The 12,092-nt window shown below is 41.0% G+C and overlaps 1 protein-coding gene across 1 annotated transcript in view; it reads left to right on the forward strand.

The window, feature by feature from the left end:
- Positions 1 to 318: 318 nt before the first annotated feature.
- The window catches only part of LOC112222423 (monocarboxylate transporter 1), a 44,434-nt gene continuing 32,660 nt past the window's right edge, over positions 319 to 12,092 (forward strand). The window contains exon 1 of the mRNA XM_024385230.2: positions 319 to 461. The gene's annotated coding sequence lies outside the window, so the exon portion shown is untranslated. The remainder of the gene's footprint in view (positions 462 to 12,092) is intronic.

Below are 12,092 nucleotides of genomic sequence, written 5' to 3' on the forward strand. Positions count from 1 at the left end.
CACTTTCAAATGGGGACTTTTATTTAGAAGGCGAAACGCAAATTCCACTCGTGGCTAATTCTTATTGTGCCTATTTTCACTTAGGTGCTCAATGCTGTTTCTGTTCCGAACACGCTCTAGCCATAGAAAATGGTAGAGGCCTCACGTGGCCAAACGGCTTTTTAGCCTGGCAGCGCAATTGAGGGCTTCCACCATTTTTCAACTGGGTGGGACTTCCAACTTCATTGGCTGATCGCTCCTGGTGACCCGGTTGAAGTCATCAGGAGGGATAGGTTAATCAAGAATAAGAAAATGTACTACTTCAAAATGGAGATTGTCGAAAAAAAAAAAAAGATCACAGATACAGATACAAAGAGGAGTCCTCTATTTATGTCTATGGCTCGACTCTGCTGTAGTTCAGTTGGCAAGTGCAGCCAGCACACACGGACCAATTCCTGGACCAGAGAGACTTGAGTTTTATGGTGAGTTTTTATGTCAAAAGGTAAATGTATATTCATGTAACCGTTGTGTGTTTTAAACAGAAGTCGGGGCTTTAGCTGTTTGGACAAAGTTAAGTACTTTAGCCAAGTTTCGTCACTATCCAGGCCATTGAACGTTAGCTACCGTTAGCGCTATGGGGGCTACACGGCCACTGCGGCTGGATAATCAAGTCCAGATGCTAATTAGCTAGCTGGATATTTAGCTTTTGGGCAGCTAGCAGCAGAAGAGGGTCTCTCTCCACGTAACGGCACAGCTAACTAGCTACGCTGATGAATGGATAAATAGGGATCCATCTTTTGTAGGTAGATGAGTTGCTTTTACCGGCCAGTGCGTTATCTGGTTGACAGGGTTTATGGTAGAAATCCATCTTTAGCACGTTGGGGGCGATTAAACAACGGAGACCTCATTCAATGAAGGGAAGCGCAGTTAGCGGTGACCATTGGGGCATGCAAGAGACCAAAGTTGTGGAAAGCTGAACTTTTGCATACTCCGCGACATCGCGTTGCGATTGACCAATCAAAGGTCACTAGTTTCCAGCCCCTACTGGATGGTTTTTGCATACCTAGTACCGACACGAGGGCGAAGCTAGAGTGGCCATCCATATAGCGTGGATTACTTCTGTTAGGTTCAGATGGAGCAGCTCAGCTTCTGCGCAAAATACCAAGATGGGGAGGGAAGACACTGTCCTGATTTATTTGTTTGTGGTTCCATTAGTAACTCTTTGAATTAGAGACTGTTGTGTCGTCTTGACTGTTCAGGGTGCATTTGTCCAGTTTTTTTTGTACAACAATGAGTCTCACGTGCAGCACGTCGTCAGTGTTGAAGCAGCCGAGCTGAATCACATGATGGGGAAGACGAGCGCTTTGTACCCTGCCACTGGGCCGCCACTCTGTCGCAACAACAACTTGAAAGGAGAGGTGGCTGGCTGGCGCTTCTAACGGTGATAGGATGTCTAATATGAATTAATACATTTTCTCTCTGTCCGCTCTCTCTCCATGTATGTCTCTCTTACTGAACAAAAATATAAATGCAACAATTTCAAAGATTTTGAAAGTTACAGTTCATATAAGGAAACGAGTCAGTTGAAATACGTTAATTAGGCCTGAATCTATGTATTACACATGATTGGGCAGGGGTGTAGCGAGCTGGGGAGACCGCCCCAGGCAATCAAAATGAGTTTTCCCCCACAAAAGGGCTTTATTACAGAGATAAATACTCCTCAGACGATCCTGCAGGTGAAGAAGCTGGATGTGGAGGTCCTGGGCAGGCATTGTTGGACAAGTTCTTTGGTTGTTCATCAAATCAAAGCACAGTAAATAGCCTATGTACCACTGCTCTGTGGCTACATCTGAAACACACCAGTGACCAACATTAACTTTTTTTCCTTATTGGCCCGGTCGGGCCATTTGGCCAAAAATTGACAGGCCCAAAAATGTATTGTCCCGAAAAGAATTTATCCTGGCCCGGACATGGTGTAGTTCTTAAATGCATTGGGGTCATTCAGGGACCACACACTGAGTATAACTTCTAAGACAAACATTCCCAAAGAGAGTTGGACGTGGCACACTATCAACAGTAGCCAGTAAATTGCTAGTATGTTAACTTTTGAAGGTTTACTATTGTAAATCACTTTCCCTAAAATAAATGAGCTCAGCTAGTAGGTTGATGGGCACTTCTTTTTTGCTCTGGACAGCTTGTGTGTGCTGTTTGTAGGCATTGACTGATGTACTGCTGGAGAAGCTGTGACTGGCGGAACGTGGTGGTCAAATACAAATAGCATGACATTTAGGCGTGTAGTCTTCAATGGTATACTGCCACAGAGCAGGTAGGTAAATGTTGAACTGGAATGCAAAAATGCGCTGAAAATGTACTGGCCCGGTCGGGGACAAGATCTACTCGCCATCACATGTTTTTACAGGCCCTGGACTAGTGGGCCATTGTTAATGTTGGACCCTGCTCGTAAAAGAAAATAAATGAATGTGCCAGAACAATAGGCTAAGTGGATTTCATTGCCAAGATTGTGCAAAGCTGTCATCAAGGCGAAGGCTGACTGCTTTAAAGAATCTCAAATATAAAACACTTTTTTGGTTACTACATGATTCCATATGTGTTATTTCATAGTTTAGATGTCTTCACTATTATACTACAATGTAGAAAATAGTAAAAATAAAGAAAAACCCTGGAATGAGTAGGCTTATCCAAACTTTTGACTGGGACTTTTTTTTTTAAATGTACAAAAATGTCTATAAACCTGTTTTCGCTTTGCCATTTTGGAGTATTGTGTGTAGACTGATGAGGGGGAAAAAACACTTCAATCAATTTTAGAATAATGCTGTAACATTACAAAATGTGGAAAAAGAAGGGGTCTGAATACTTTCCGAAGGCACTGTATACACTATGAAGAACGGATAATGATATGGATTGGCCCTACAATCCCATAATGCATTAACTGAGGCTATAACAAAGCAGAAGTTAAAAGCAGAACAAAGCAAAAGTCTACTTATCTGCAATTAAAAACAAATCATGGAGGTTTGATTGTGGCATGGATCTCAAATGAAACAAAATGTTATTTGTCACATGCTTTGTAAACAACAGGTGTAGACCAACAGTGAAATGCTTACTGACAGGCCCTTCCCAACAATGCAGCGAGAGTAAAAGTAATAGTAAATACTAGAGGTTGACCGATTAATTAGGACCGATTTCAAGTTTTCATAACAATCGGAAATCGGTATTTTTGGGCGCCGATTTTGCCGACTTTAAAAAAAATACATATTTTTTTTTTAACACCTTTTATTTAACTAGGCAAGTCAGTTAAGAAGACATTCTTATTTTCAATGGTGGCCTAGGAACGAGGCAGAACAACAGATTTTTACCTTGTCAGCTCAGGGGACACAATCTTGCAACCTTACAGTTAACTCGTCCAACGCTCTAACCACCTGCCTCATGAGGAGCCTGCCTGTTACGCGAATGCAGTAAGCCAAGGTAAGTTGCTAGCTAGCATTAAACTTCTCTTGTAAAACAATCAATCAACGACTGTCGTTGCTCCAATGTGTACTTAACCATAAACATCAATGCCTTTCTTAAAATCAATACACAAGTATATATTTTTAAACCTGCATATTTAACTAAAAGAAATCCAGGTTAGCAGGCAATATTTAATAGGTGAAATTGTGTCACTTCTCTTGCGTTCATTGCACGCAGAGTCAGGGTATATGCAACAGTTTGGGCCGCCTGGCTCTTTGCGAACTCATTTGCCAGAATTTTACGTAATTATGACATTGTGCAATGTAACAGATATTTAGACTCATGGATGCCACCCGTTAGATAAAATACGGAACGGAATAAACGTTTTGTTTTCGAGGTGATAGTTTCCGGATTTGACCTACGGCTCGTATTTCTGTGTCTATTATAGTTAAGTCTGATTTGATATTTGATAGAGCAGTCTGACTGAGGGGTGGCAGCAGCAGCAGGCTTGTAATAGTTGACGCGTTATAATTCCTGTAATAACTTACGGCTGAACTTGAAAGAGGTTCCTTCGCTATTTTACCGTTCATGTCTTCCATAGAGAATGTCTTGATCTACTTCCAATAAGGTCTGTGTTTCGTGCAGGTTAGGGTGCAGGTTTAAACCGCCTCTGCGTTTTGATACCCGTGTAAATCTCACTAGGATAAGAACGTTTGTCAACATATTTTCAGAAATCCACTACAAAAAAAGATATTCTCTTATATTTAGCCAATATTGATCAGCGTTACCTTGTCCTATGGATATCTACACAGTTATAAAATTGGGAAGGTGGTGTAAGCCTACACGAAACACAGACCTTTTCTAAGTGAATCTAAAAATATCCTATGTAATAAATGACTGAAGGAGCCGCTTTTCAGATTTTGCTAGGTGTCATGGGAATTATGACTCGCGCTTTGGTAGTCAATTCTTACCATATCCATTATTAAAATAGGATTTCCTGCATATAGAAATTACAGTTTTTGTTTTCAACATTCATCACAGGTAAATTGAACTCTATTTTTATTCAAACAGTTGAGAGTATTTGTCTCCGAAGCAGACGCTTCAGTGTCATTGTCACTTCAGAGCTGTGTGCGTTTTACAGATGGCAGAGACCAGTGTGGGACTATTACATGGAATTGGCACCAGGGAAAGCAAGGTGTCTTATTTGTGATAAAGATGTAAGCATGGGGTCAGCAACGGCTAAATAAAAAAATACCACCAACCTGTGAAATCACCTTAAGAACACCCATCCAAAAACCCATATGTATTATATTAAGGTAAAATAAAAATTATATATATATATATCCTCCAATAATCGGTATCTGCGTTGAAAAATCATAATCGGTCGACCTCTAGTTAATACACTATTATACACAGGGTACAGTAAAGACTTAAAGGTTAAGACCGAGTTTGCGTCTCTGACATGGGTAGGCAGACCGTTCCATAAAAATGGAGCTCTATAGTAGAAAGCCCTGCCTCCAGCTGTTTGCTTAGAAATTCTAGGGACAATTAGGAGGCCTGCGTCTTGTGACCGTAGCGTACGTGTAGGTATGTACGGCAGGACCAAATCAGAGAGATAGGTAGGAGCAAGCCCATGTAATGCTTTGTAGGTTAGCAGTAAAATCTTGAAATCAGCCCTTGCTTTGACAGGAAGCCAGTGTAGGAAGGCTGGCATTGGAGTAATATGATCAAATTTTTTTGGTTCTAGTCAGGATTCTAGCAGCCGTATTTAGCACCAACTGAAGTTTATTTAGTGCTTTATCCGGGTAGCCGGAAAGTAGAGCATTGCAGTAGTCTAACCTAGAAGTGACAAAAGCATGGATTAATTTTTCTGCATCATTTTTGCAATGTTACGATGGAAAAAAGCTGTCCTTGATATGTTCTTCAAAAGAGATCAGGGTCCAGAGTAACACCGCGGTCCTTCAGTTTTATTTGAGACAACTGTACAACCATTAAGATTAATTGTCCAATACCCGCAGTATTAGACTTAAAACGAATCATACACTGTTTACCAGGGGGCAGGGCTACCGCCATTAAGGCTAATCTGAAGATGGTGCTGGCTAAAGCTAAAACTGGTGAGTGTAGAGATATTGTTATCCACGTCGGCACCAACGATGTTAGGAAGAAACAGTCAGAGATCACCAAGCGCAACACAGCTTCCGCGTGTAAATCAGCTAGAAAGATCTGTTGGCATCGAGTAATTGATAGGATGATCGAGCAGCAGTAAGGGCTCTTCGGTACTGCACTGTCTTTCCAATGACTATCGAGTTTTCAATTTGTCAGAGCTAATGGTGGGAAGCTTCGGCGTCTCAGACCCCATAACGGGAGGAGTAGAGACGAGAAGGCCCGGCCTCTGACTCCGACTCGCTGCTTAATGGGGAGAACCAGTTGAAAGATTCTGTCGGCTGAATGAGCGACACCGGTTGAGCATTCCTACAGCATTTCCTTCCAGAAACCGTGAGAAAGTTGTCCGGCTGCGGGGACCGTGCGAGGGGATCTATACTGACGTTACTATCTGTACTTACTGGTGGCACAGACGCTGTTTCATCCTTTCCTACACTGAAATTACCCTTGCCTAATGATTGCGTCTGAAGCTGGGCTTGTATCACAGCTATCCTCCCCGTAAGGCGATCGTTCTCCTGTATATTATGAGTACAGCGACTGCAATTAGAAGGCATCATGTCAATGTTACTACTTAGCTTCGGCTGTTGGAGGTCCTGTTTTTCCTAAGCGCTGAATAGTGTAGAGAATGGATGGCATCATGATGTGGCTATATTGAAGCAACATCTCAAGACATCAGTCAGAAAGTTAAAGCTTGGTTGCAAATGGGTCTTCCAAATGGACAATGACCCCAAGCATACTTCCAAAGTTGTGGCAAAATGGCTTAAGGACAACAAAGACAAGGTATTGGAATGGCCATCACAAAGCCCTAACCTCAATCCTATAGAACATTTGTGGGCAGAACTGAAAAAGCATGTGCGAGCAAGGAGGCCTACAAACCTGACTCAGTTACACCAGTTCTGTCAGAAGGAATGGGCCAAAATTCATCCAATTTATTGTTGAAAGCTTGTGGAAGCCTACCCGAAACGTTTGACCCAAGTTAAACAATTTAAAGACTATGCTACCAAATACTAATTGAGTGTATGTAACTTCTGACCGACTGGGATTGTGATGAAAGAAATAAAAACTGAAATTAATCATTCTCTACTATTATTCTGGCATTTCACATTCTTAAAATAAATTGGTGATCCTAAAACAGGTAATTTTTACAAAGCTTAAATGTCAGGATTTGTGAAACTATTTGGCTAAGGTGTATGTAAACTTCTGACTTCAATTGTATGTACACAGGGTACCAGTACTGGGTCAGTGGTAACTAGGCTATATACACAGGGTACCAGTACTGGGTCAGTGGTAACTAGGCTATATACACAGGGTACCAGTACTGGGTCAGTGGTAACTAGGCTATATACACGGGGTACCAGTACTGGGTCAATGTGCAGGAGTATGAGGTAGTTGAGTAGATATGTACATATAGGTAGGAATAAAGTGACTAGGCAACAGGATAGATGATAAACAGTAACTGCAGCGTATGTGATGAGTCAAGAGTTGGTGCAGAAAGGGTCAATGCAGATAGTGGAGGCAAGCTATTGGTTAACTATTTATCAGTCTTATGGCTTGGGGGTAGAAGCTGTTCAGGGTCCTGTTGGTTCCAGACTTAGTGCATTATGGGTTTTTAGTAGTGGTAGGGGTTAAGAAATATATCATAAAGTACTGTGTATTATTCTTGTATAGTTTATAGTATTCAATGTTGTCTTATTAAATCTAGAATTTAGCAAACCTTATTTTAAAACTGAAACAGACTGAACTTGAATATAAATCAGTGTCTTTTCAGAAAAATGTGAGTATGGCAGAGTGGTTATTGATTATTGGAACATTTTATTGTTCTGGATGCAAATGGTACTTGGGTCAGTTTTACGAACATGCAGTAGCCTAACTTCTATTTGTGTGTTTCGTGGCTTCCCAGCGCACGACTAGAATGCATATTAGAGGTTGGTTAGGAGACACCACTAGAGACTAGAGGTCGACCGATTTAATCGGCATTGCCAATTAATTATGGCCGATTTCAAGGTTACATAACAATCAGTAATTGGCATTTTTTGACGCTGATTGTGGCCGATTACATTGCACTCCACGAGGAGACTGCATGGCAGTTCATCTGCCCATTTATCGATAGAAGTCGATGTTATAGCCGGCAACAGTTATAAACTACTAGTCCACACCATTGTTGTTTTGACTAGCATCAATGACAGATGAGACCATTGGAAATGTGCCGATCCTGGTCCTTGGCAACAAGATTGACAGACACGAAGCCATCAGCGAGGAGACTGCGTGAGCTGTCTGTTTTGTCTCTACAAAGCTGTCTTCATCGTAACATTCTTGAACGATGTGATCAATTATCAGTTGTAAACCTTTTTTCATATGCTGCCTGCAGCGTGATCTATTTATGACAGTCAGTTGTTGGTTGGAGTACACCTCCGGAGTCACTGGAGGAGCACATATTGATCCTGCTGTACAATTCATTGCGGCCAGCAGGTCAAATGAACAGCAAAAATTAACGAGTTACTCAAAAACCAATCTTGATTCAAGTCAGTAAATAAAATAATAATGATAGTCTACCACAACATACCAAGAGTTTTCTGATTAGCAAGGGGTAGTATGTTTTTAATTTCATTGTGTTTGAAAACACAGTTTGAGATCATTGTGATGGGTTTTCTTCACTAGTTACAATGGGAAACGGGCTTCCCTAGAACAGTAACTGGGGGGGGGTGGAGCTTAAGCAATAGGACTGCAGTGAGGGGTTCCGAAAGTGGATTCTCAATACTCGAATCCTGTGACGATATCAAAAATTAGCGTTATTACTGTGAAGCGTAGACCTTCTATTTTCTACCCAGATTGCGAAAACATTTGCATGTTGATTTAATGCGCATTGGTTTCAACATCTGTGTTGAGAAATCGTGTTTTTTAAAATTTTTCTAGAATTTGACGATACAGACCGCAATGCAGTCTGGGATGAGTAGTTTGTCTCCTAACTCTAGTATGTACAGTGGGGCAAAAAAGTATTTAGTCAGCCACCAATTGTGCAAGTTCTCCCACTTAAAAAGATGAGAGGCCTGTAATTTTCATCATAGGTACACTTCAACTATGACAGACAAAATGAGAAAAAAAATCCAGAAAAATCAGGATTTTTAATGAATTTATTTGCAAATTATGGCCAAAATACCAGCAACAGTGTGTGAAAACCTTGTGAAGACAGAAAATGTTTGACCTCTGTCATTGCCAACAAAAGGTATATAACAAAGTATTGAGAAACTTTTGTTATTGACCAAATACCATTATTGACCAAATAAGTATTTGGTCAATAACAAAAGTTTCTCAATACTTTGTCATTGCCAACAAAGGGTATATAACAGAGGTCAAACGTTTTCTGTAAGTCTTCACAAGATACTTTTATCTCCCTCACCAACTTCAAACATCTGCTATCTGAGCAGCTAACCGATCGCTGCAGCTGTACATAGTCTATCGGTAAATAGCCCACCCAATTGTACCTACCTCATCCCCATACTGTTTATATTTATTTACCTTTCTGCTCTTTTGCACACCAATATCTCTACCTGTACATGACCATATGATCATTTATCACTCCAGTGTTAATCTGCAAAATTGTAATTATTCGCCTACCTCCTCATGCCTTTTGCACACAATGTATATAGACTCCCCTTTTTTCTACTGTGTTATTGACTTGTTAATTGTTTACTCCATGTGTAACTCTGTGTTGTCTGTTCACACTGCTATGCTTTATCTTGGCCAGGTCGCAGTTGCAAATGAGAACTTGTTCTCAACTAGCCTACCTGGTTAAATAAAGGTGAAATAAAAATAAACAAAACAAGGTTTTCACACACTTGCTGGTATTTTGGCCATAATTTGCAAATAAATTCATGAAATGATGAAAATTACAGGCTTCTCATCTTTTTAAGTGGGAGAACTTGCACAATTGGTGGCTGACTAAATACTTTCTTGCCCCACTGTATACAGTCTGGGATGAGTAGTTTGCTTCCTAACTCTGGTATGTATACAGTCTGGGGTGAGTAGTTTGCTTCCTAACTCTGGTATGTATACAGTCTGGGGTGAGTAGTTTGCTTCCTAACTCTGGTATGTATACAGTCTGGGGTGAGTAGTTTGCTTCCTAACTCTGGTATGTATACAGTCTGGGGTGAGTAGTTTGCTTCCTAACTCTGGTATGTATACAGTCTGGGGTGAGTAGTTTGCTTCCTAACTCTGGTATGTATACAGTCTGGGGTGAGTAGTTTTTGCTTACAGTCTAACTCTGGTATGTATACAGTCTGGGGTGAGTAGTTTGCTTCCTAACTCTGGTATGTATACAGTCTGGGGTGAGTAGTTTGCTTCCTAACTCTGGTATGTATACAGTCTGGGGTGAGTAGTTTGCTTCCTAACTCTGGTATGTACACAGTCTTATACCCTTGACTTTTTTCATCAGTTTTTTTAAGTGATTTCTAATCTTGTGAATTAATGGTTCACTAGCTATTCACTGTTTGGGGAAAAAAGCGTGGCTGTGTCAGTTCCTGGAACCATGATCGCAGAAAGAGGGCCACGGCCCTGTGCAGCCCTACTGGAATTGGAATTTCTGTGTACTTCCTGAATTGGCTGGAATTTAAATGGCATTGACCCCAACCAGATGTGATATCTGCTAACTCCAGAGAACACTAACAGTAACTCGAAGGAAACGGGAGATGGGTTGGGTCCGAAATGCCCTTTGGACTCTGGTCAAAAGTAGTGGTCTATTTAGGGAATAGGATGCCATTTTAGAAGCAGGACTTTGTTCTCACTGTAGCTAGGTTTGCATCCAATTGGCGAAGGATGTTCATGTGAATATTCTACAATCTTCATAGGAACAATACGCGCATTTTCCCACCGGAAATGTTTCCATCAAATGTATTTGTTGCGGCTAAAAGGCTGTGCGTGATGAAGTTAAATGCGTTTCCATCGCATTTTCAAAACAAAATAATGGTGTTATATAGCGATTGTGCCCATGGTATTGGAATGTGTGCTCTAGCCAACAGCTTGCAGATAGTGCGGTTACAGCCTACATGATGAGATTATTTTTATTTGTCAAACGGCAGCCAAACACCGATGTCCACAAAATGAGTAGTGACATCAGTGTGCACATAGGCAGACTTGGCTCTGTCATTAAACTAAATTCAAGTCTTTCTCAATAGCAAGGCCATGCTCACGAAGTCTGTACGTAGTCAAAGCTTTCCTTAATTTTGGGTCAGTCACATTGGTCAGATATTCTGCTACTGTGTACTCTGTTTAGGGCCAAATAGCATTCCAGTTTGCTCAGTTTTTTTTTGTTGCTTCTTTCCAATGTGTCAAGGATTTATCTTTTTGTTTGGTTCGAATTGTGTTGCTGTCCTGGGGATCTGAGGTCTGTTTGAACAGAGCCCCAGGACCAGCTTGCTTAGGGGACTCTTCTCCAGGTTCATCTCTCTGTAGGTGATGGCTTTGTTATGGAAAGTTGGGGGATCGATTCCTTTTAGGTAGTTGTACAACGGCACTTCTGGATTTGGATAATTAGTGGGTATTGGCCTAATTCTGCTCTGCTTGCGTTATTCTGTGTTTTACATTGTACACAGAGGATGTTTTTGGTGTTTGTCCCATTTTGTGAATTATTGGTTTGTGAGCGGACCCCAGACTTCACAACCATAACGGGTAATGGGTTCTATAACTGCTACTACTTGCTGTTTATTAGCTATGCACAGTCACTTTACTTACCCCTACCTACATGTACATATTACCTCGACTAACCTATACCCCCGCACATTGACTCTGTACCAGTACCCCCTGTATATAGTCTCTTTTATTGTTACATTTAAAAAACATTTTTTTTTATTTGAGTCTAATTATTTGTAGTAACTGCATTGTTGGTTAATGGCTTGTGACAACTAACATTTGATTTTAAAGTATTTTTAGCCAGATCCTTATTGGTATGTCGGAATTTATGTTCCTTTTGATGGCGTAGAAGGCCCTTCTTGCCTTGTCTTTCAGATCGTTAACTGCTTTGTGAAAATTACCTGTGGTGCTGGTCGAGGTATGCATGTATTTTTTTTGTGTGCTCTAGGGTAATGGTGTCTAGATGGAATTTGTGGTCCTGGCAACTGGACCTTTTTTGGAACACAATGTGTTTTTTTTGGAACATACCTAATTTTGGTCTTACTGAGATTTACTGTCAGGGCCCAGGTCTGACAGAATCTGTGCAGAAGATCTAGGTGCTGCTGTAGGGGCTCCTTTGTTGGGGACAGAAGCACCAGATCATCAACAAACCGTAGACAATTGACTTCAGATTATAGTAGGGTGAGGCTGGGTGCTGCACACGGTTCTAGTGCCCTCGCCAATTCGTTGATATACATGTTGAAGAGGGTGGGGCTTAAGCTGCATTCCTGTCTCACCCCACAGCCCTGTGGAAAGATTTGTTTTTTTGACAATTTTAACCACACACTTCTTGTTTGTGTACATGGATTTTAGAATGTCAT

This window comes from Oncorhynchus tshawytscha, linkage group LG22 (genome assembly GCF_018296145.1).
Source record: "Oncorhynchus tshawytscha isolate Ot180627B linkage group LG22, Otsh_v2.0, whole genome shotgun sequence".
NCBI lineage: Eukaryota > Metazoa > Chordata > Actinopteri > Salmoniformes > Salmonidae > Oncorhynchus > Oncorhynchus tshawytscha.